This window comes from Centruroides vittatus, unplaced genomic scaffold (assembly GCF_030686945.1).
Source record: "Centruroides vittatus isolate TY-2023 unplaced genomic scaffold, ASM3068694v2 contig_875, whole genome shotgun sequence".
NCBI classification, from domain to species: domain Eukaryota; kingdom Metazoa; phylum Arthropoda; class Arachnida; order Scorpiones; family Buthidae; genus Centruroides; species Centruroides vittatus.
Genome location: NW_027122567.1, coordinates 750,774 through 777,515, shown reverse-complemented (window position 1 = coordinate 777,515; position 26,742 = coordinate 750,774). Strand labels below are relative to the sequence as shown.

At 35.2% G+C, this 26,742-nt stretch overlaps 1 long non-coding RNA gene across 2 annotated transcripts in view; it reads right to left on the bottom strand.

Moving 5' to 3' along the window:
- The window catches only part of LOC136982972 (uncharacterized), a 70,810-nt gene that overhangs the window by 34,985 nt on the left and 9,083 nt on the right, over positions 1–26,742 (bottom strand). Inside the window, exons 4-6 of one of the 2 annotated variants that reach the window (XR_010881958.1) lie at positions 5,976–6,048; positions 3,402–5,823; positions 1,401–2,963 (exon numbers count right to left, since the gene is read on the bottom strand). This is a non-coding gene — a long non-coding RNA (uncharacterized lncRNA). Of the gene's footprint in view, positions 1–1,400; positions 2,964–3,401; positions 5,824–5,975; positions 6,049–26,742 lie in introns of those variants that run through there. The other variant, XR_010881957.1, reaches the window with a different exon arrangement.

The window sequence follows — 26,742 nt, the reverse complement described above, 5'->3', positions numbered from 1 at the left end:
TCATCTTTTGAGGATTTTCCATCCTATCGCAGATATCGACTGGTATTGGAAGTCTTCCGAGCTGAACGGATTATCTCTCCGACTGTTTGTTAAACAAAACATCCTTCCTTTCTCGGATCTACCGTACATCGATGCTATTGTACCTTCCATGTCGGCTGCTCTAGTAATTTTTTCCACTAGCTTTGTTGTGCAGTTGTAAAAAATATCGCCGGCGAGCGTGTATTGTGACGCTTCTGTCTGTATTTCAGTCAGGTTTTAGTGTTAATCAAGTGTGAAATAGCAACATATGGTGGTGAGGACTCAATACTTACTAAAGCCACCCGAAGGTCCTCTTAAGGGAACCACCGCCATGTTCATTCAGCTTTCTCAATAAGGATTTAAGCTGACGCTCCTCTATGAGATTTTTCTCTTATCTTACCGCCTTTTACTTTTTCTCCCCGCCAAATCTCCCGCTTAATGGCTCCATTAATCTGTTATAAAAGTGGAAAAATTATTATAAATATTAAAAATGATTAGTGGAGGAAAATATCGAATTTTTTTTTTCTTCTTCTTGACTTTCTCTTCTCTTTCTCCTTAAATAGAAACGCGTAATCCTTCGGTCGAAAACATCAACAAAGAATGTCTGGAACAGTGCTATTTCTCCACTTGGATCATTATCTTTAATGATTTGTGGGTTCTTTTCTGGTGATTGGACCTACCCTGCTTTAGACGGTGCAATCTGCTAAACTCGGCTTTTTAAACTAAACAAAATGTTTGTTTGCCCTATCGATAGTTAAAGTTTAAACATTACTCGTCTAACCAAGAAACAAAACTTTTCTTTTTCTTTTTATTATTATTTTTCCCCCGCTTATAACGCTAGATTGGAGGAATTTTAAAACGACAACAAAGTTATTTTAGTTGCAGAGTGTTTAAAATAAATGCTTTCGATACGGCGCCCGAAAGTTGTTAAAACTATCTAAGAATCGATTCTAAGAAAATCTTCCCCGTTGTTTTGAGATATTCCATTCCCTGTTGTCAGTCTTTTAGGTATAGCTGTTGTAAATCTTACGTTTTCTCTTTCTCCCTGCAGGTTTCCAGTAACGGGCAAGCTGAGTGTAAAATAGGAAGGTTTAGCTTATGACATAATTTACAACCAACAGTGACAAAACGTCTATACGTTGAAGTGCAAGCTGAAGGTGTGGCCAGGTTACACTGCCCAGGGACCTTCTATCTCTGTGTAATGTTAGTCCGTCCTCTTCTAGCTATCTATAAAAATATGTGAAGATATTTTCTTGTAAATTTAAAAATATTCTATTATTAAAATGAAGTTAAAGATAACCACCTGGTTCGTTTTATCAGTAAATTACACAGTTTATCAGCCGAGATATTCTTTCTAACGCTCTATTCTGATTAATAAAGAGTTTACTAATGGACGAGATGGAAAATTGGATTAAAAATGAACATCTACGCCGTTATATCTGTCTAAATATTATATAAATACACACAATTATGATAGAAGTAAGATGTATTTGTTGACATTGTCATTTTGGGTGTTGGTGATTCCCACTAACCTTCCGGACATCATTAAAGAAGTTTGAAATCAAAAGACGAAAAGTGGTCGTAGTCAGGAACCCATAAAACATAATTGGCATCTCTGCTCCCTGGCCAATTTCATCAATTGGCAATTTGTCAAGAGGCACTATAAGTACAAGGTTAGGCAATGAAGAGGTAGTTATAAAAAAATAGTGGCAGAGGATTATGACGAAATAAGTAGTAGTCTTTTTATCTGGTCAGGAAGAAAATGTTTTGTTTAATTTGCGAATTTATTGTTAGGCAGATGAGATCGTAATTATTTCTTAAAAAATGGATAAAGAGGGAGGATAAAAAATAATTTATCCTTTTTTTTCCGCGCTAGAAACGGCGAAAATTAAGCAATCCAATACGTAGAATGGCTCTAATAATAAAATATATTTATATATATATATATCATATAGAAAGATATAAAATATAATTCGGTAAAAACAGTAAAGATGAATAGATTTCTAGACAATAATCGTTGCCTATCAGAGAACTAACTGCAGGGATTTCAACGCAGGAACTGCTGTCACTTTTATCGTTGGAACCGTCATGTAATAAAAACGGGTAACTGTTCTATTCCTAAGTTTCTGCAACCGTAGTTCGAAACATTAAGGATACTGAACCACTCACTGTATGGCCATAATTCGAACCATTGGATATGTTTGCTTCTACTCACTCGATACCTGCACACAGATGAGATCATCCCCTCCATCCAATAAGGCAATTACCTGGTGGATTCTGAAGAAAAGATTTTTATGAACCGAGCTTTAGTCATTTGTCAGAGATGAAAGACGAAAAAAATATATATAAAAAAGCCCAAACTACCCCCTCGCGTCATAAATAGAAACGTCATTAAAATATCCATTTTTAATACTTTTAAAAAGTCTATCCTTTTTAATATTTGATATCCACTCTATCTAAATTACATTAATAAAAAAAGAGAGAAAGAGGATAAACGTAAACTAACTAAACAGTGCACTTTTCGTCGCTCGCATTATACAATAATTTGACTTTTCTGGCGAATAAATCAAACTAGAGACTATTCAAAAATCGTTAAAAGGTTTTTATTATTTTTTTAAAGCTTCCATCGATTTTCTGCAAAAAGCTTTTATTATTTTAAATTAATCTGATTAGTTTCGGTTAGTCTAGAATATTTTAAACTTTTAAAATGGCGAAAATAGGCGAGCAGCCGAAGTCTAAAACGTCGGGACGAGGGGGAAAGAGGGAAAAAATATCTTCGGACTCTCCTCCATCTTACAGATTTTTCTCACAAGAGGGAGCCAGCACTTATTGAAGCCAAGTCTCCAAATGAGCCCATGCACTAGCTTCATTTATTATTTATAACAATAAGGCTTCCATCATATTAATAAAATTATTCAGATTTGATCTTTCTAAGGCGACAATCTCTGTAAACATACGAAATTTCAACTGAAAATAACATATTTTTAAGAAAATACAACTATATAAAATGAATTTTTAATAACTAACTAAGAAAAATATATGTATATATTTATTTATTTGCATTTAATCTCATAACGTAATGGAAATTCTCTCATCCGGATAGAAAGTTGGATTATCATCATTAAATTTACTAAATAAATAAATAAGAATTTTTAAGTTGGAAAAAGAAACATAAAAATAACTTATAAATTATACAATTGTAAAAGAAGGACAATGTCATCGCGTTTTATTAAAATGTATAATACAAACCTGTTTGAGTTTAGCGTTTTTTCGTTAAAATATTCAAATCTAAACGAAGTTTAAAGCAATTTTCATCAGTATCTTTACTATCTACTACACTATGTGACTATAATTAATCCGATAATGAACAAATGGAACCACACCTGTGAATAGAAGAGTCGCAATCAACCAAGCATCCACCCTGCAGAACAGGCATTCGGCTCATCTTGGCGTTCCGGTCCTGCATCCGTCGGTTGCCATGGAAACTTCAAAACCACAGAGTCGATCAACTTGTGGTTCGGACACAACCCTTTGTTACCCAGACATTCTTGGAAATCTTAACCCCGTAGATATATACGCCCCCGCATTCTCGTCCTTGTTACGATAGGGAATAAAGCCAAGGTGGAATAAGCAGCAGATTGTTACTAGGAGCCAGAAGTGGGTAGAGTGTCGGAGGGGAGATTAAACCCGTTTCCCCCTCCTCCCTCAGACGTTGGGAGTGCAATTAGTACGGCTCTTCATTAGTGGAAACGGCTAGTGGGAATGCAACTGGATAACACCTTAATTCTGGTCTTAGTAGAAAAGAGGCTGTGTGTTGTGGCCAGTAGCAGATCCGGCTCCCAGAGCTCATATTTCTGACGATAATCTATAAGAGTCTTATAACGAAGTTCCTTTCTTACTTTTATCAGCCAATCTCCGGGGGATATAGAATAATAAATAACAGTTAAATTAAACATGAATAAAATATATCGTTTACTACATTAATAAATAAAAAGTGTAGCCGGCATTATCATTATTTACACCTGAGCGGGACGGTAAACAACTGGCCAACTTCTCCCACAATCCCGCGGTCGAAGGGAAGATTAAGAAGTTGAAACTGTTTGGTTTGAAAGTAGGAAGCAATGTAAATACCAAGCACTCGACGAAGCTTCATGTCCATGGCGGGATTACACGTAGAGCGAGATCTCCCATTAAATCATGACCGGGATGCTATGTGGAGTCCCGCACTGAATTGAATGGAGCAAACCAATGGCGAATAATAGCGATACCAGATTTCGGCGTCGCTGAAATGACCACTGAGGGACACATTGCCAGTTGACGAGAATTCTGTGCACAGCTGTCCAGTTGACCTGACTCTGATTCCTCTAACAGTTTCAACTTAAGGATATATCTTACTACCAATGACGTCAAATCCCTTATCCCCCTCGTTGAAGATTACTCGCTCCAACGCTAATGCTAACGAATTCTACTATTAATAAAGATGGATATGAGTTAAAATTAATTCGGTAAGCGCGGCACACATTTCGCAAACACTTTTTAATTAAATTTTTTATATACAAATATTTTATTCAAACTTAAACGTTCAACAAATAATTGACATATGTTTTTTCATTCCATTTAATTTGGCGACGTTTGTGCATTTTGTTTTTCTAAAATTTTCTACCATCAATTTTTTTAATGTGGCATTTTTTTAAAATATTCGCTTAACAGGTCCATCATAGAGTTATATACGAGGATATATTTCATCTGGCCCTATCTACCGAGACTTAGAAGTGTTGCCATTTCTCTTACATACAACGATCGGTTATCTTCACTAGCTTTGTTTTGTTCTATATAAAAACAACTGAATCGGTTCCATCGAATAAATATAAGCAGTTTTCTTAACCTTACACTTCCAAATAATACCGAAATTTACGGTTTCCTTCCGCATTCTCCTTTCAAAAATGTAAAATTGCTTGGAGAAACAGAATTAAATTCGTTTTTTTAATTATTTTAAAATGAAATTCACTCCTGTTTTAAATTGTAAGAGTTGATATCCTTTATTAAAACTAATTTTCTTCTAAATAATCTAATTTTTTAACGATTTTAATTAATATATTAACAATAATAGTATGTGAGAACACTCGAGATTCCTTGCAAAATGCTATGCTACATCATTAAAGTACACGTTATAAAATGATAAAAATCCCTGTATTTTTATACAATGGCCAAAATCTCTTCATTTTTAATCTGGATCTATTGAAAAAACCTTTGCTAAATACCCTGCGTGATATAAATCTTCGCATATAACGCATTGAATCATCTCGTCCGAGATATCATCGTCGGGATCTGGATAAGTCTGGCATAAACGCGGTACTTTACATATAAGCCCAGATTATAATTGTTATCTATATTATATGGCTCTTTATTTGTATATGCTAAGAAATTTATCATCATGACAATCGTAAAGAAAATTTCTCTTGGCATAAAGCTATGTATAAATATATATAAACAGTGTTCTTCGCGACGTTCGTAACTGCAAGCCAAACATCCTCCAGCTCTTCTGTCAGGAATAGCACAAATATAAGAATTGTCTCTCCAAATATATATATATATCTCTTAGGATGCGTGTAATTTCGATCATCATAAATTAGCTTCTTTCTTCTTGTTTCAACACATCCACATCATCATTATCCGCATAGCAGCTTAGCATATTTGATCGAAATTCATCCCTCTTATCCTCCATCAATTTTTAAAGTCTGAGCATTTTAAGCAATAATGCGAAAATACGTTATTGTTCGTTAATTATGGATGTTTCAAAATTACCTAATTGTTTTATTGGAATTAGAAACGGAGTTAAATAATATTAAATATTTAATAAGATGTAATTTCGTTCGTTATTAGTTTTAATAATTTATAAAGGTTGTAAATTGAGTGGGAAGATTTTCTTACTTCAGATAACAAAGATGCTTGCTTACCTGATCAAAGATGTTCGAAAATTTGCATATTTTAGTTCGGTGCTGCTTCTTTAGTCATTCATCAAGATATTATCTAAGAAATAAAACATTTTATTAGCAAAATAGTTTAGTTTTTTTTTTTTTTTTGCTTACAGTAGAAAAACAAATTTAACTTTACAAGAAGAAAAAATTTTTATAAATTAAAAAAAACTTAATTAATTAAAATTAATTATTGTTCAACTACGACAAAATCAATCAAAAATGGACAAATCTTGTTAATCTTCATTAATTATAATTAACCTTTTTAATTAGCGAGCTGTAAACATCAAACTTTTAAAGTTTCTCGGCGAGAGTTCGGATTATTTTTCACTTTGCGTAGAAAGAAACGTTAAATTATATGATATAAAAAATGAATATAGATGTAATTAATTGAAAATAATATTTTTATATAAAAAAAAGAGGGAATTAAAAAAATTGTAATCAGTTTTGAGTGCGTAGGAGTCACAGTTTATTGGTAATAAAGAGAGAAAAAGTGAGAAGATAAGCTGGAAAGTTATGAACGATAATTTCAGTTAGATCCCTTAATCCCGTTTTTAATTATCTTTAAGTGTTTGTAGCAGGTAGAAGTTATCTTACAATAATAAAACATCCATTAAGAAATATTCGATAAGAAAATGAATGAGGCCGGACGTAATTATCATCAAAATTTGTAGAATATTGAACTATGACAGTCTTAATCGTGCTAAGACTGCTATCTGCTATAAGATTGTATAAATTAGCAGACACAAATCAAACACTTGCTAAACTGTCTCTTTAATTTCTCAACTGAAACCCAATAAATATTTAAAAGTGAACTTGATATAAGACGAATCTTCATTAACCTATTGCAAACTTTAACATTAGTGGCACGATCAATAAGAAATTAGCTGTAATTGTGTCTGGGGAGGTGACTAACTACACCAACGTTAGGACAAATGGACAACATCCAGGCGACAAATCCGATGATGTCAGTTTAGTCAACGTTTAGGATTAAATATTCAAGACTGCAATATCCAAGTCATCAAAACACCATTTCCTCACAGGTGACAACAACATTTGCCGGGATGGATTTTAAAACAAATTACTAGCACCTCATTGATTGACTCGGACATTTTCATTAACGGGCTATGAAGGAAAGGATGAGGTGACACCCCACACTTATATGATGATGATGGGATCTTGCACATGCGTATATCCGACTGCTCCCATTTTCACGCATCACTTGTCACAAAGCAGATGGTATTTTCACGTGAGCCCAACCGTATAAAGTATCATTAACTAGCGACTTACAATGTTTGTATTGACTGAAGGAGAGAGACTGATATGTGTCGAGCTACGACCTTTTAAATGTAGTCAGTGTACGTTGCGAATTGGACATGGCATGACACAGCTTTCATGTAATGCCCTCTCGGGACCCTCTATGTTCCGGACTTGTTTGCATCCCAAACGAATGTTAATTCTCTGCCGCGCTTCCCCTCCCGCACCTTTATCATTTTTATATTACATTATATTTATACACTAAGCCGGATACTGTAGAAGAATACGAGACACAACAAAGGATACGGTAAAAGTGAAGAATATTCAATTTATTACTATTACGTTTAGTCCCGTTTAGAGATGATTCGAAGGCTGACCCCAAGTATATTTTATCTCTGGTTAGAACAAGAGTTCAGATCAAACCAAAGCACATAAAAGTAGTATGGAGTGGAGAAAGAGAAGAAAAGGCGAGAAAAAACTATGATTGATTGCTTTCATCAGACACAACCCTGTCAAACCTCTAGTGTCCCGAGACGGTGAGAAGGTATAGACCGTATCACTGAAGGTAATATACTCCTGGTCCCTATAAGTCCTCTTCTACCACCCCAACACAATTATCCTAAAACGGATGATGTTTTTTCGGTGATCCCTCAAACCATTTCATCCGTAGAGTAATGGTGCTTTGGTAAGACTGCGTACTTCTTGCAGCGCCCAAGTAACAATTCCGTAATCTTTGTTGCTACAAACGTACACGAAAACCAGATCAGAGGGGGTTACCTGTTGGTGAGGACAACTGTTAAAGTTTTTGATTGATCTCGGCGAGATTTGCACAACTAGAAAAAATCAGCCATATCGAATGCGAGTAAAATAGATTTGTTCGGCAACCCAGATCTATCGACTGGTTCCGCATCATAACTAGAATTAATGGCAAGGTTCTAGTTTTCTTTTATAAAAATAAAGCCTCCGTGTCAAAGTAGATTAAACTGTCTGCCCGACTAATCCATAAAGTAAAATATTTGATTATAAAATTGAACTCGTCCAACTTTTATCTCTAATTAAGTTGGTGCGAGGATGCAGAAGTTGATTTCTTTAATTAAAGCCGAGTAATAATTGTCTTCATTTTCTGCCAGAACAAAGAAGCTTGTTGATATTAAAGTGACGGAAAATGATAGTCATCCAAATAAACACTCGATCTTTAAAGTCTAATATTAACAGCGTGGCGAAGAGTGGAGAAACAAAACAGATGCATTTACAGAAAACTGCAAGGCATTAACGAGGCGAGAGAGTTCCTCGGAGCGACTTGACCTTTGATGTTGCCAAGAATTCAATTTAACATTACTTTTATCCTATGACGGTTCCAGTCAATTCCACTAGCTTCATTTCATCCGGAAAGGGGGCGAAATTCTGTTGACTTACTGATATCAACCAATCCCTTTTCATAGCTCTCCGACCCAACAATATGAAAAGCTTTATAAAAGCTCTTGACACCGGTGCTCCTGTACTAAATAAACAACGGCTGCAGACGTTGACATGGATTTCACATCCAGTTCATGCACTGCCGAAGTCTGCACGTTTGCATAGCGCTCTCCCCATCCCGTCATGAAGCACCCCTTGGGAGAGAAGTGCGTGGGGAAAGGAAAAAAGATGCTATTTAACTCGATTCTATCCTTGTTGCGTCTCGATCCAGAAAACAGAAAAATTTATATATGACGTCATGATTTTATCTGTCAGGATAATTGCTGCCATTTTTCAATTGATTTCTTACTCTTACTCCATCCCCAGTCTAGAGCCGTCTTCTCTATTCGGCCGCATATTAAGCCGGAATAAAAGTATAAGAAGAGAAGAAATACTATTTAAATATTTAAAAGTAGATTTTCAAAATTGATACGTCGAGAATAGCCAACATACCAAACAGCTAACTTATGAACTTAGTTCCTCCATATCGATGGTATTCAGATCAATCTCCTCAATTTATGGCTGCGAACAAAGAAGGGATGACAGTCAAGTTAGTCACACGCTCCCATTGGTAGAAAGTGCGTTATTTCGTTTCTCTTCCTGCTAGTTCTTATCGCCAGCTGTCTAGTCCACTGTATATCCCTTAGAGGTGATCAGTTTTGTGTACTAATACCCAGCCAAGGCTGGTTCCTGCCATCATTATGAATGGCACATGCTGGACTAATCCCTTCAGTTCGCCTGTCCATTTGTATCGTTGCACAGGATGGGTTGTGTGCTACTGATGATAACACTTACCTTGTGGTTCACCATTTATTGACTAGTCTCTCTGTGGTGCGAAACGATAGATTATCTTTACGCCAATGTCTTGGTTAGACTTGGATAGGATTACCTATGATGAAGCGCTCGACAACTAACTTTGTTTCTTAACTTTTTATTTACTTTTTCTAAATTCTATACATTTAAAAGTTTAATAAATCTTTTAAATTTAATGATTATTAAGTTTAAAGGAATTAGAAAAGTAAAAGACATCAAAGTTTGACTATCAACACTTGTCTCAATTACTCTTTTGTTTAGCCAGAGCTGGGTATACTGTACGTTATTTTTCGTCGCAAAAGTTTCTGCTGTTACCTTTGAGTAATCAATGAAGAGAAAGTAAAAAAGTTTCGAAACTTTACCCAGTTCCAATCAGGTTGTTTTTTTCCCTCCCGCTGTTTCTCTTGACTACAGAGTAAAAAGGGGGAGATGCTTCTTTAGCATAGTCCCATCAACGGTAGAGTACTTATCCATTAAGTTGACTTCTAATCGGAAAATTAGTTCCATTTTATGACCGTTTTTCCTCGATACTTGTTTTGTGTTGACTTAGGATACAGCCGAGTTTGCTTCCAGCCTTTTATAAATCAACCCCGGCTGGAGAAGGTTCTAACTTTAGAATTAATTTAGATTAACTGAAAAAAATTTAAAAAGAGCTATAAATTTATATTTTAATCGATACTTTTTAAATAAAAGCGTAGATAAAAAAAGAAAGAAAATTCGCATTGTGTGACAGATAGGAAGAGGTGGTTGTCTGCTTTGTTTTAGTATGGTGAGTTATCATACAGGAGACAGTGTTATTGCATACTTTTGGTAGCCGCAGGTTGCAGAGACATCCAGAGAAGAGATACGGTAATTGATGACGTATAGATATTAGCTTTCGTGCCAAGATCCTCTGCTGTTTGGTTGGGACTCATCGACGTCCCCAATGCCTTTGACAGCACCACAGTTCCAACACAGTAAATAATAAATGATCCATCATCGCCACCATAGTGGAGAAGAAGGGGTGGAAGCATTCTTGGTCCCTTTGGGTGGAGACTACCGTTCGTCATCTATTCACTAATCTCCTATTTCTGTCATTTTTTCTTTTCTGCCTTCCTTCTCCAGAAGTATGTTTGTCAACACCGTTGCCGTATCATGCAGTCTCTAGAGCCTCGTCTGATTAATTGTCTTTCAACTATTCCGATTGCTCCTTCTCTAAAAACTGAATATTCCTTAGTTCAATTGGTTAATAGTTCGACTGTCAGAGTGCTTAATTGATCGAGTGCTCGTCTTTTTCTCGTCACTAAACTTTAAAATTTAAACGACGGCAACTTCCTCGTACTGGCGGACAGTCGTAACTTTATAGTTTACATTTAAAAAATAGAATTCTATATATATGTTACTCTGGCATAATTGCCGTTTTGAAAGCTTACTTCTTTAAAAATAACAGGTGGTTACATTAAATTTAACTGAGAGTAACGATCGTAACAACTGGTATAGACAATTTTCTGTGATTGCTTTTAACACAGTAAAAAAGTACTTGCGAAAATAGGTCTGGTTTAGAGTATATAAGGTTGATTTTCTACAAAGAAGTATTTTGTGTAAATGGGATGTGTTGCGCCGAATCTACTTTTACCTGTCCTATTTAGTATCGAGATGTATAAACTAGAATAAGTACAGCTGTAAAGGGAGAATTGCACTCATCCATCTCGCATGGGAAACGAGAAAAACTCTTTTTATACTTTTTTTAAGCAAATTTAACGATTAAATGTAAACTTTAATTGGATACTTTTTACATCACAGTTTATGCCAGTTTAAAAAGAAGTTGGCAGTGTTTATAAAGTATTCCATCACAGTTCAGGTATCAATAAAAAAACCCCCATCATAATTACCGCCACTTTGAAGCGAGGGAGGGATAAACGCCATGATCGAGATTGGTGTATCGCTCCTTTCCAATCACAGTTAGTTCCCGTCCATTTCTCTGACGCTACCGCGTCAGCAGCGACGACAAGTGGCAACCTATCAGCCAGCCTACAACATTAATCTGCCATCATCCAGCAGCATTCATATTTATAAAGCTATCAATCCAGCCAGTCAACCGTTCCTCCTCCCTTTTGTGATGTATTGATCCGAGTGTACCACCCCATCTCCCGCTAGCATGTCGTCACACGTAATTAGCCAATTACTCCGGTCCTGACCCCAATAAAGCTCAATCAAGATATTATTCATATTTGCCGGGGAGACTGAATCTATGAGTCAGGAGCTATAAAAGAGAACATCAGGAGCATTGATCGACCGTTCCGGAGCTTGTTTCCACCTGTGATGTTTAACTATTAAGACCATGCTAGCAATTTCCACACTTAATGAGCGTTTTGACATTACATATTTAATTTTGTTAAATAATTTGTCACTCGGGCGAATCCATAGAGATAGCATTACTTGGCTCAACACAGGTACTCGAGTCGAGACGAGGATAATTTTAAAAAGTATAAGGGGAAAAAATTAAAAATTTCAAGCTGTTAACGATTTAAAATAAATGCGAAAAACTGACATTAAAAATTCATTCGGTGTTAAGCCGTTGCCATGATTTAAAACCATCTACCTGGCTATAACCGAATGAACGAATGGTATTGATAAAGTCATTTATCAGGTTGATGGAGATAGCAGGGACCTAATCACCCTGTATTGACCTCCCAATAGTTTTTTTTTCTTCCCTCCTTCCTAACCCAAATTACTAACGTTTTCTTTTTCCTCCCCTCCCTTGGAATCTTCGGAAGACTTTTTGTTGGACAAGGAACCCATCGTAACGTATTCAGCCAACTAACCAATTAGGCCCATCCAGTACGAATAGAGTCGCAATTCGATTTATCAAATTTTAACTGGTCCTCGCAAAGGGTAATCAGGGCCTCTTGTCAGCATTCTTAACTCTTGCCTCCCTCCCTACCACCCTATCCAGTTTGTTAAATTGATCTCTGTTACGGAGAATGCTTTTTTTTTCTTTTTTTCTTTTTTTTTTTAACTCAGGCTCTCTTCTTCTCCAGATAGTTCTTTTACAGTTGATGATTTAAATTCTTCTTTCTTAAAATTTTATGCGGGTTAGTCACCGTTATTTTTCTTCAAAAGAACCATTTCTTAAATTTACATTACTGATCAGTTGACTTTGTAGCTTCTGAGGATGAAGTACATTCATATTTATAAAGCCATCAATGTCAAGATACGAAATTCTCTGAGGAAGTTCGTAACAGGTCGACTGCATCGCCAAAGCACTAATCAACATTGATGGTACGAACATGGCTGAATGAAAACTTATGAACTGACACTCTTGTTGGACACAGCTGTAAATTTGCTAAGACGTTGAATGACATAAACCAACGAGATGATTACCATCCTCGCAACATTTTTTTTTCTTTTTTTTTCTGTAAATCCGGTAATGCGCGTTACTGCTTGATTTTATTTATTAGAATTGGCGGATAAATAATGATAGCTCTTTAGAATAAATCACATATTACGGTGATAAACAAGGAAAAAGAGAGATTTTTAGATGCATAAATTTAATCGATCCATTATAATAATTACACGGCATTTTATAAGATGCCAAAGTTTAGTATAAAAATCAATTTACTTTTCGAATTTTCTCGTGAATAAATGTGGAGAATTTTTTAAAAATAATTAAACGTTTAATATTTTAAAAGTTTTATTTATAAACTAGAACGGCGCTTGTATTCGCAATTAATCAATTCATCTGACGAATAATGTTCATCCAACAACCTAAAAATTAATAATAGCAATGCGTGTTGTTTGGATGAATATTATTATTCCTTGATGAATTAATAATTAATTTTAATTATTATTTTTCGAGATAAATTTGCATTTCGAGAGGTGAACAACTTTAAATACGGCGTAAAATGTTAATTCAATTTTTATAGATTATGAATAATTTTTTTAATATTTTAAAATGCTGTCAAACCGGGTGTAACCGCATATTTTTACAATTATTTTTTTCATAGGAAAGATTCTGATCTCTTGGTAAAAATGCTGCAACATTTATCTCTTAATCTTCCTGATTTAATAAAAAAATAACTGAAATAATCTTAAAATATTTATTTAAAAAAATAATAATTTTTGTAATTAAAAAATGAATATAATTAATTAAAAATTATTTAATTTTTTTTTACACCTTGTAAAGTAATAAATGATTTTTCGTTAATTCGAGCTTATGACAAGGAAAGTTTCTTATTTAATATAATTAATTTTATTATTTTAAATGACGTAATTATCCATCTACAGCGTGAAAATGATGTAAAGTAGGTGCAAGGTCAGGATTTTGTGGAGAAAATGTCCCTGGCGAAGGGATGTAGGTCTTACCTTTTCTTAATTATGAAAGTGTGCATCTGCATGAAGATGACCGTTTGGTCAAGAAAAGAAGTTAGTCTCTTTGTATTCTATTGGGTTACCTATCCACCCGTCTATATACGCAGCAGGAACCGTAGTTGTTAAGCCAAAATATTCACGTTGTAGCACGTAGAGGAGCGTTACAAGAAATTTGTTCCCTCCTGTCTCCGTTGGTGTGGCTGAGTCATCAAGTTCGTGGCTGACACATTGTGTGACATCTCATAATTAGTTTGAGCGGCTAAATTTTATTCCCTGTTTATGTGTGTCGCTACCGAACTGATAGGATTAAAGTGAGATTTTCATAATTCCCACAATGGCACACTTTATTTATGAGTATGCTTTATCCCTACTGGAGTAGTCTTATATGCCCTCTACTTTCGAAAATATTGTAACGTACATGATATTTCGGATAAGCTAGCGTAATTAAATTTACATAAATTTACCATTTATTTCAATGGAAATGATTTGTTGTATTCTATGGGCCTTAAAGAAAATGGGCAAACAATACCGTTAAAGTAATTATGTTTTCATTTGTCAAATCGTGTTTTAGTCATTAATAGCTTGACGTTAATCCCTATAATTTAATAAAAATGGAGTTTTAATGAATATTCTTACTTTAAAATATTCTATTGTCTGAGTTGCTTTCGTTTAATTTTGTTATTTCCCGTAGAAAATTGCAGCAATTAAACGGCTTAATTCGGCTATTTTAGGCCAATGCTTGAGAGAATTAAAGTTTTAATATAGAAATCTGGATCTTCGTAGCCGCAAATGCTAAGAGAGCTGAGTTTAAAGACAGCGCCTACTTAAAAGAAGAAGGGGAAGGAAAAAAAGAAAAAGATTGTTGACAAAGATCAGTCACCCATATCATTGACATTTTGTTCATTCAAAAGATCTAGTAGAGTTAGCTGAGTTGACATCTACGACTAGGTATGCAACCAGGCAGGAAGATGGGAAATAAAAAATGCATTCGACGTTTGGAGATCATTAAGTAAGCGCCAAAACGGTAGCAGCAATAGATAAGTTCATAACTCGTGTAGCGTAGTCTATATATGTATTTTTTTCATTTGTCTTATTAGCTGACCGAATGCAACTCATTGGTATGGATGACCACCATCCGAGTCACTTAATATACCTATAAATCTTAACGAAGTAGCTGAGACTAGGGAGGGACGGTTGGCCCCCGTGTGCTGCGACAATCCAGTCCAAGACTGATGGACTTTATAGTGAGATATCCTAAAGAGTAATACTTCAGCGGCTTCGATTGCAAGGACTAAGTTATATCCGAGTTATATAAGGGTTCATATGACGTGTGAATATCAATTGGAAAGAGGCAGATGTTGGTGCTAAACTGCATCGTTAAATTGTCTTTATGGAAGCAAAGAAAGATGTTTAGCCAACATTGAATTTCTATGGCATATTTAATGCCTCTTTCCCGAGTTGTTCTCCGAGACCTCTCGTCTGTTTTAATACCGCTTTTCGCCAATCATCAAAGCAATGCAAAGTCGCAAACACGTTTCTCTTATCTTTTTGGTGTTGTTGTGAAACGGCAACGCATTCTTTATTGTGTAGTCACCTCTTTGGACTGTTTATTGCTTTCGCCATCGCTTAGTTGTTCAAGATCAATAAGCTAACCATTGTAGTCAGCTTGTATGGGTTGGCATAGAAGCAGAATAGATGAATCGGCTGGAATGTAGCGATATTTAATTTTGATGTCAGCAAATGTGTTACGCATCCCCGTGACTGTATAAAGTCTTCTTTCAGCCATGCAAATTTCCTTGTAATGTCAACAAACGCTACTCACGTCGGCGATTAAGACCGAAGGAAGTCGGAAAAAAAAGCAAAAAATGTATTAAACGTATTTTTTTTTCTTCTTTTCAGACCGCTTTTCTTGCTTGAATAAGCAACACCCCGTGACCTATCGCGTAGGTAACTCATCTGGACAGCCTGCAGTGGGTAGTGACTTACAACAACCAGTAAAGTCAGCGGAGAAAAAAAAGCTAAATATAACTCTGACCATCTTTATGAGAAAGTGGATAACTAGCTCAAGATAGTGAGCTAATGCAGCTAATATATCTGGCAAGTAGCACCGTAGGCCTTACCCCCAACAGGGTCGCCCCCATCGGAACTTAACTTAAGATGGTAAACGAGAGATATATTTACTCAGACGTATCGCCGAACGTTTTTTTCTTTTTCTTTTTTCCTCTTTCTAAACTGGCTTTTTTTCTACAGCGTGCGATATTTCTATATTTAAACAGGAATCAAACGATAAAATAAAATTGCTTCAAATGTATTATACGCGTTTAATTTTAGCCTAATTACAGATTGTCAATTGTAAATTTGAATTTGGATAATTCAATCAGCTTGCTGCAAGTGTGACAATTATCGAGTAATTATAGACAGAAACAGTAAATAAGCTTTCTAACCGTATTTACCGATTTAAAATCTTAATATATGGCTTTTTAAACGGAAATTTTTAGGTGTAAAACCTTTTAACTTAGAAATTTTTTCGCTTTTTTTTAACGTTTAAGTGAGAATGATAATATTTATATCAAGATCCGTTTGTAAGAAAGCGGAGAGGCAATGAATAAGAGACATAATCCCTTCAGGTGGCTCAGCATAGATAGCGGTAAATTTATGAGTTGCCAGATCAGGCCAATTATTGGTGGTACCTCAATGGAAGCTGGCCTGCATTTAAACGACCAATTAGGCAGGGACTGTCGCCGAAGATCTAGACCTCACCACATGACCTTCCGTAGTTGACAGCCAAGGTCCAAGAAAGTTCTAATGTTGTCCGTTATCCACGCCAAACTAGAACCGGATAGATTAATGATAGTGACTTATCTAAACTTATTCATTTTTAGAAACTATCTTTACTTCTTGTAAATATATTTTCTATGTCGGCTCTTAATCTTTTTCTAATGTAAAGAGAGAAGTTAACAAGATCGGGACCGTTTTTATTTATGTATATCGCATAAAGAATATCTATTATTCTTGCATGCGGCAGTTTAAATGCCGGATCGAGAGAAATTTTTATCGAATTTTCTACAGATTTTTCGTGAAAAATAACTCGCAAACTTGTCTTACTTTATTCGTAAGGTGTTTGCATTAAAATTCAATTATTGATGTAGGGGATGTTGATAATGTCGACCTCATATATCTGTATGAATTGAAGGAGAATCTGTCTTCTCCGACTCATAACTCAATCTTAAAGAAGTGAACGTCGACGATCGAAAATCCTACATTTAATTGGATGTATTGCGAAATCACGACCGTAAATTATCTCATCAGAGAATTTTTCCCCCGTATGCAGGGTATCAAATTACGAGTTTTCGCTCCTCTGAAACTCGAATAGCAAAAATTGAGGTTTTTAGTCCATTTATATATTATAATATATTGTTTATGAACATTTTAAATAATATGAATTGAAGTAAGTAGTTCAGGAAATATATCAAAAAGGGGACAAGTGGCATATTAAATCATGATTATCGTACAATGATTATCTAATATCCATTGACAAGTGACAATTTGACATAGTTACAAACGAATATTTATTCGTTATGAATACCGAGCTGCAAAGAAAAAAAGTTGGGTGGATGGAAACCGTTACACACAAAAGGCACAGGTAGCATTTGGAAAAAAAGGTCTCACCTGACTATTTGCAGAAAGTGACCTTGAAGTGATCTTTCCGTCAGCATTGCCTTCTGGGTCTCGTGTTAACTAGATGTGACACCGCTTGGGTCAGAGTATCACTGACACTATGGCGAGGTGGGGCATTACAGCCCGCGGCCATGTCGTCTCTTAGCTGCCACAGAAACTGTTTTAATTACCCAACGATAGCCACTGATAAACACCACCTCGTCTAAAACTGGCCTGATTGGAAACCTCATGCTACTCTGGGTTACACGCCCAAGCACGATGTCGCCAATTACTCTCTGATCACAGACTTTCTGCTATACTCTAATTGACTGGACTTTTTTTTTCTTCCTTTTTTTTCCCCTCCCGTCATTTACTACTACAACTCTCCCCACTTCTGCGAAATCCCTATTTTCTAATGGTTCATCCTGATTTGTCTGTTGTTCTAAATATAATTTTTTTTCAAACCAAAGAATTAGTTAACAAACCTGTCAATATTGTTACAGACGAAACGTTATAGATAAAAACCATTAAATAAGAAAGATCATAAAAGCGACAGAAGACTATAAAAATTATTGAACATGTCACTTGAACAAAATTGATATTAACCTGGATAATTATAGTGGATTTTTTAAACTTACATGATTTGGGATACTATAAAAGTTTTATAACTTCATAAATAGGGGTGGCCCCATTCCTTAAGGGGCTCTTTTAGGTGATTCAGACGTTTTAATAAGGGCGCTTACTGTGATAAGACGGGGATCCCGAAATGGGTTCCCTTCTTTCTAGCTATATAAAGTAACCTGTTTACATCCAAATATGCGGATTTACTAATTTAGATGTGATAATTTCTATCCAAGTTATATTTGAAAGATAGTCACGTATTAAATGTCTTTTTTTATCACATACTAAGTATTAATGATGGCCAAGTTTTACTGTATAAAATGAAAATTCCATCCAACTAATCATAAATTATGTTTATCTCAGTTGGGGAAATCATCTCACGTCCAACATATAGATAAGAACGATACATCCTTTATGTATAGACAGAAAAATTTGTTATGCAACTCGTGTTGAAGAATATAAATATATATATATCAATGTCTCTTTGATGCTATTCAACTTATGAGTTCCTTTTTTTACAGATACCAGTCATTCGATCAATCATTAACTAGATAACTGGATTTAAATGAGAAATTATTTTTAATGTTTCAGCTTTCGATTTAGAAAAATACAAAGGAATTTAAAAGCAAATTTTTAAGTGGGAAAAAATATTTTCTCTAAAACTAAACGATGTGTGTGGCCGAATGACAATGTAAAAAATCATATACATAAAAAAATACTTATAGGCAAAACAATATAACCGTTCTTCGCCCCTTTTGTCATAAATTATGTCTCCTAGTGATGGTTTTCAAACTTTTACACCATCGTAAACTTATGGGGTGGCCTGCTATTTATCCTTTTTTGTACGTGCATCACGGGTTGGCCGTAGATGTCAGTTCGACACTTGTGTCTTGCGGTGACTTATCACCTTCGAGACAACTCTTTCTAGTCATTAAGGAAGGTGTTGACACCCCATCTAAAGATAAGGTTTCTAAACTAACCTAGGAAACTACGTTAAGCAAAAAAGTCATCGAAAAAATATACTCGAATGGTGTATATAACATATGTAAGTTGCATAAAATTTCATGCAGATGCACGTAAGAGGGAGAGAGTTTAATTCCGACTTAGGGAAAAGGCAATTGTTTAGTGTTGAAATGTTCTGTTTTTTTACTTTTTCTACTTGGTGCTACGTAATATTTCAGAGCACGGAGTGTGTGGTTGACAGCTGACATATTTCGATACTATATTTCTCGAACAGGTTTTTGATATTCGACTTATGTGACGTCGCTGCTGATGTATGACTGACCTATGCTTATATGAAAACTGTGTCTAAAGAGATAATGTCATAACTTTTCCTTATTTTTTATATATATAAAATATAAGCAGTTCAACTATTCGTAATATATCCTAATTTGTTTAAGAAACGTTATAAACGACACTGATAATTTTCATCGAGCAAAAAGGGGGCAGTTTAAAAACTACCATATAAGCTAATCTTGACATAATTTAGCATCATATTTGCTCATGGAGTTAATGAGATAATTGTTAAAGAGTGCCGCTAGATAAGTTAGCGTGAATAATATGACTTTAGTCACCCCATAAACTTAAATTATGCACCGTTGGAAGGAGTTGTGAAGGCAAACTACATAGAAAAATCCGCAGTATGAGTTATTAAAAAGGGAAAACAGATCTCATATGCAAGAGCAATTGTTTTAGTTTAGAGTTTGAAATTTAAAGATATCTCTTTTACATAACTGAATATCAGATCAAATATTTAACGATACAAGGTCAATATTCATGTTCTCCGATATCTTTTCAGCAAATAAAATCAGAAAAGAAATGTCTGGAGGCAACTATGAGAATGTTTTCGAACTCCCCTTTCAAGAAGCATCTGGGTTGACTTTTTTGATATTTTATCATCGCATAAAAGCTATTTCATCATTTCCTAGATATTTATTTTTCGAGACTATTTACAGAAGGAACATTAAAAAATAAAAAAAGATATGTTTTCCTAACGGTTAACTGATACGAAATGTTTTAAGTGACTTTTTAAATATTCAATATGTTTTTTTGGTATCTCGAGAGTAGAAAAGCTTTTATATATAATAAAAAAACTATTTTAATATAAGATGGAATTATTATAGAAGGTGGTATTGAGAGACCACGACAGCAATAGGAGATTTGGTCAAGCGAAATCCCTTGTCATGGATAGTTTCCTCTGTCTCGCTTTGCTACAGAGATTAATCACGCGTAGGTGCAAAATATGGCCCCTCCTGCCAGTCTCATCCTACACACATGATTACACACAATCTCGAGGTCATGCATATTTGATCAGTGGCCATGCAGATGTGCAGGCCATTCGATAATCGACGCTGCACCAATAGGCATGCATGGTATTCTTGCTATTCCTCTATACTCCTGACACTTCGCCCTACAACGGTCAGGAATTTAAATAAACAAAGTGGCTGAGTAGCCTGAATGGTGCATGCGCTCTGACATCGTATAATGTTTAAATTCCTACTTTTTGACATCACATTATCTTCCTGTGCAAGCCAGTGATGCGGCAATCAACATTCGGAGATAAATGCCGACGATTAAATCATTTCCAAAGATCCTGACACATACTTTAACTTTACATAAGAAATTTTTAATCATCTCTAGTCTCTCGCCTACCCTCCGAAATTATTTTCCACACCGGACTAACCGGGCGAAATATCCTAATTCAGCACCTTCTCTACTCCCAAACACATAATTCGTACACTCCAGTCGGCAGAATACATAAAAATGCCTAAAATATCCGTTAGATTTGTTCAAGTATAATATAATTTGAGATTCTCAGTAACTCGAACCTTCTTTTTATCCTCTTAAATCTAGTGTAGCTATATAGTGTAGCATCAACAACAGTCCTTTCCTTCGGGATATGGGCAGAGTATGTCAATAAGATGTAATAACATGTTTATGACGACTTTTGTTCTACCAGCACACAAAAGATCTCTGGGCAGCTGTAAGCAAACAACCCCGAAGCTTCTCTCTGTAAGGAACTGTGCAAAGCTATCTATATGAACTGACCAGATCAAATTCCGATATCTGTACACCAAAATGTACACTACATTATTGTAACTTGTACCACACAAACGCGTAAAAACAACTCAAACTATAAATTAAAGATAAATTAATTAAGTAGAAAAATTTATCTTTTCTCTCAGGAGGATCGAACAATGCATGAAAGCAACAGCAACCCTACTAATAATAGATATGTCGTTATAAAGGAAAAAAAGATCCTCAATTAAATTATAAATTTTAAAATCGCTATTGAAAACTATTAGGAAAATATATATATACATATAATAAATTTAAAGATTCAGAAAGCACTTAAAAGAATCGATTAAATAAATGATATAATAAATACTTTTTCCGATTAAAAATGCGGAAAATTTAATATTTTAAAGCTCTTAAACAATTAGAATTTAATAAATATCCGAATATATTATTAATAGAAATTAAAGTTAGAAAATTAATTTACTTAGTTTTGTCATATTTTTAATTATTAATAGGCTTTAAACAGATTTAAGATTTTAAAGTTTTAATTATGAAACGGTTTTAAAGATTATTTAAAAATTTTAAAAAATGTTTAGTTACAAGGAGCAAAGTTGGCTGTAAAAAGGAAAGGAAAAAAATGTTATTTTTATAACGAATCGATTTTAGTTAAGCGTAAAAAGTAATTAAGTTTACTAGCAATAAAATAAATATCTTATTAATTATGAGAGTGGTCAGAGATGTTAGATTATCAGAAGGGTAGATAGGGCGTTAAAAAAGTCTCATATGCAAGGCACGGATGATGAAGAAGGCAAGAAAAGGAATGAAAGCTTTAAAAGCTATCCTATCGTTAGATCCTCGACAAAACCTTCGTGAAAAATAACTTAACTTCCCAATTAATGGCTTTTATTGGAGTCGCGATGGAGTAGCGAGATAATGCTGACATTTCTGGACTTTTCCGTAATAGATGTGAGAACAAGGACGAAATAGAAGGTTTTAATGTTCCCCTGCTACCGTCTTTCCAGCCACTAATTGGATGGCCAAATAATATTAGTTCTTAAGCAAAACTAGAAAGGGGCGCAACAAGTTCTCCATATTTAGAAAGTGTCCGCTCTATTGGATAGACGGATATAGGGCTGATAGATCAAGAGGGATGATGGGAGAAGGCGATTAATTTCCCGGCGTCAGGCCGTGTCAGCAGAACGGAGTGGGATGTAACAATAATTTGATTGGCAAGGTCTTGCACTCCGCACTTTGTAATAAACGTAAAATGGTCTTACGTCCTGCCACCGGGGACGAGATTTTGCTATAATCTCGGCACGCTCCCTCTCCCTATTGCGTTTGGCCTATTCATCATTGCCAGCGTCATAGTTCAGCGCCAGACTCCGATGACTGGCTCTCGACCCCCACTTGCTGTAATAAAACTGGCAAAAATATTAAATCTCCCACCGTTATCGCATTAAATATATTAACTGATTAAAGTCGTTGTTTTGAAAAAGAAAAGAAAATTATTGGCTAAATCGAGCCGCTTCTTCTCCCGTCTCTTTAATGAGCCAGCCGGAAGAACGGAGTTATTGAGGTTCAAACACTTGACCTCTTCTCGACGTGCTATCTACTAAACGTACTTGCCCTTTATGTCAGCATCACCGCGTGACACTGCTGCTATGCTGAAAAGCCGACAACACAGCCGTTCTCCAATTTGTGAGTCATTCGCCTATGAAATTATATCTCCTGATTTACCGGCCGTAGCTCATTTTACACGGGCCAGGGGGTAACGCGACAGGATAGTCTCCTGGGGTTAGACCGGAGATCATAGCGCAAGCTTCCTACCCAATTCCGTTTTCTTTCTGCTATCTGCCAGCTTGGGTGTACGTTAGTGATATATCGGCTAGATTTTAATATACGGTTGGCTGTAAGTAACATAGTTTGATCACAGGTAGAAATCACTTCAACGGCAGAGTTTGTCCATCTATTCTCATTATGTGTTGACACTGCTTATGAGGAGAACAGTGACTGTATACCTTAGGAAGAAAGGAAGAAATTTATACCTTATTCTAGAAGCAGTTTAGAGCTGGGGTGAATAGAGACAAGTTAAATAGAGGCTCAGGACTGTAACAATATATAAAGGAAAAGATGGCTTGACGTTAATTGTTGACAACTTTATTCGCGTTCTCCTCGACCATTTCCACAATGAAATTTTATTTGTATCAAGGACAATTTTCTCTATCGTCTCCGAAACCTCTTTCTTATTAAAGGGGCAATTTTTTATCCGAATTAATATTTATGCAGGATTAAAGTTTTAATTTAATCCGACCGCGATTTTTCTCTTTTTTATAAATTTGGCCGACAAATATTAGCTTTTAAAATAATGGCTTGCGCTATAATAACCATTGAGCTAGAACATGTTTACTCGTCGACATAAAAAAATAGTTGATTTCTTTAGGCTGTTTTGTAATCTAACATGTTCCTTCACAATAGATTAGATGAGGAAATAGTACAGCTTCTGGTTACAGGCAACTATGGCGTTCCCAAGCGAATCGTTATCCTTAAGTCTGTCCATAACGTAGATGTCTGCTTGCGTCTGCAGGTATTGGGGTCGACTTTACTTGAATCTAGTAAGACGATAGCAAAAGTCTTCCCCGAAAGAAACAATCCAGGGCGAATTCATATCCACAGCAGTCCGCCTTGGTTGGTTGCATCATTAATTTTTCACAGATAAAACTTCAATAATGCATCGAGGAAGCATTCAGGAGGATTGGTCATATGATATGTAGTACGGATCAGGGTTGTGAGGTCTCAGACCTTAGTGCTTTCTACTCGCCAACACTGGTCACTGCAACTTACATGAGATGGTGCAATTTCGAAAGGTATCTCTGTAGTTTCGGGGGGATATCCACCCGAGTCGGATCTCTGGACGACTTACATCCGTCTATCTGACGAATCTTATATTGTCTGTACTAAAAGAAACAAATCACAATGTTTAATTTCATTAACGACGGCTGTTGCGGCTAGCATTCCTTCGTTAACAATTTTTAATGGTTAATAATTGATAGGAATCCGATGCATGTGGACGTAAACTAATCAAAAACCTTCGACACTCATCTAACCATACAAAACGATATCTATACAATAGCTTTATCACTATCGACACACTCGTCGGTGCTAATTATTTCTAACGCGGTACTGGCTAAGAACAGGTTTATAACATCTACAAAAGCTCATATCAGATTTTTTAGCCTTTTTTCTTTATCGCAAATGCATCTTATATAGAATTACAAGAAGGTTAAAAATCGAAAACTCGGTTTCTATAATAGTTTCGACAGGTATTATGATGTCGAAGAAAAAAGACTTTATTATGTAGCTTAAGTCGGACACGGGGCGGCATGTGTAACAAATGACATCTAACATCCATCTACAATGCATTGTTATGGTTATTGTATACCGGAGACATTTGATAGAGACCCCCGTTGGGAGCGAAGAAATGTCAATGTAAGCTTAATTGTGACCATCCGGTGTGTCTTCAACAGGGTTTTGTTTCTTGATGGAGGACACTGTATAATAATACAATAACTTGTTTTGTTCGGGACTCGTTCTCACATCAAAGTTTCGACTCGTTAGTATTTTATGAGGAATATTTCAAGCGAGACTTTATATATATACTTTTACTTCAATTCGTCTCATTAATAATTATGAAGGAAAAAATTCATTTATTATAGATCTAATTTAGGTTTTTTTTTTATTTTCAAATCGGTCAAAGACTTTCTAGGAATAGACGTCGGGTATTCTTATAGTCACGCATTAACTGTTTCGGTGTAGGAGTGGTGATCAAACAGCTTAGCCCTTACCCAACTCCGATCTTTTGGCATGCCACGTAAACCACTTCCGGTCGAAGGTCGAAAAACGCATAAGATATCCAACTTGTGAGTCAAAAATCGTTTCTTTTTTCCCCTCAAGTGTGCTCTCACGCTTTTATGCATTCGATCCTTACGAGAAAACTCGCAATGCATAGAAGCTTAATAGTAGACCCGAGTTATGTCTCAATAGATAAATAGAGTATCCAAAGAATATCTGACAAAAACGAGAAAGAACATTTATATAGTCTTCTTGACAGTTTTAGATGCAGGAGAAAGATGTCCCTGCTAGGAGGTATAATCTTTCAAAATCTGACAGCCGTGAACTGTCAATATGACTGGTGCTTTCCTGTCGGTCTTAGGCAGTTAGATAGGAATTCAGCCATCTTAACTCCCGAACCAAATGACATTGTCGTCAGATGTGAAGCGGCGATTTGTGCCGCAGAACGGCAACTTCTTACCAACCCCCTTATGTAGCTACGATGTCGTTCGAGTAAACCTGTTCGCTAACTATTGTCCTTAACTGGGTCAACGAGACTAGAAAATTAGCATATATCCTCACTGTCACTCTCGTTTTTTTTCTAATTAAGTTATTACATTTTTAAATGGAGGCCATTTTGAATCGATTCACTTTTATGAACTTCGGTATCAATTAATATAAGAGCTAGACTCGTTCTTTAAAATATGAAATGGGTGTAAGGTCATTAAGGCATTCATTTTAAACGTCAACGAACCCATTTTATTGGATATAAATGTAAAGTACGATTAAACAGGTTATGAAGAACTTAAAATTTTATATCATAAAACAGTTTTAAAAATATTTTTTCCAGTAAGAACATTAAAATATTATCGAGTTCATTTCGCAAAAATGATAAAATGATTGTATAGATTTCGTATAAGATTCATGAGAAACTTTCATGAGAATGCAACACGCAAAATGATCGTATGCAGCCTAACGTAACAGGAGGTTTTTGTAGTTTTCTATCGTTAACATTCCATTCAATGGTATTCTTCCATTAAAAAAAAAAGAAAAAAACAATCAAAATGATGAAAAACTTGCTATGAAGCCAAAGCGACGTCATAATTTATAAAGGCAAGAAAACCAAGCTAGATAATTTTCGAAGTTTTCGGCTTTAGTAAACAAGTAAAAGTTTACTTTCTAGCAAACAAAGACGTAATATAACAATCCTAATTGATCTTAAAAGAATTAAAAGTTTTCGACTTGTTTACGAAAGTTTAAAACATAGCATAATTGATCCATAAAAAATTCTTAAATACTAATTTATTAAATAGCTTTATGACATTTTTCCTTTTTGTAAAAAGTGTTTAAAATTTCAAACAATTAAAGTCATAAACCAAACCACCAACTTTTCGACTCCCCAAAAAGGAGATAAGCCATATGTTAAGATGTTTGGATAAACAAGTTTATTCTTTCTTAAGAGATTTTATTGCTTGTTTACAATTGCCTATAGAAGAGAGACAGTGACTTATCTTAACGTGAATGGGTTTCTCTCTCTCCCCTTTTATCTTATTTTATTTTTTCTTTTTTTTTTTTTATAAATCTATTAAATTGATCTGATTGGGAATAGAGTTTACCTTCTTTTTTCGCTCAGTTTGCTTTCTTCTGCAATCTCGTTTATTGTCTTTATTCGAGAAAAACAAGAACAGGAGAGAAATTGCCGGTCCGGTCAAGTTGATGAGAATGTCATCAAAGACAGTTATGGATAGAC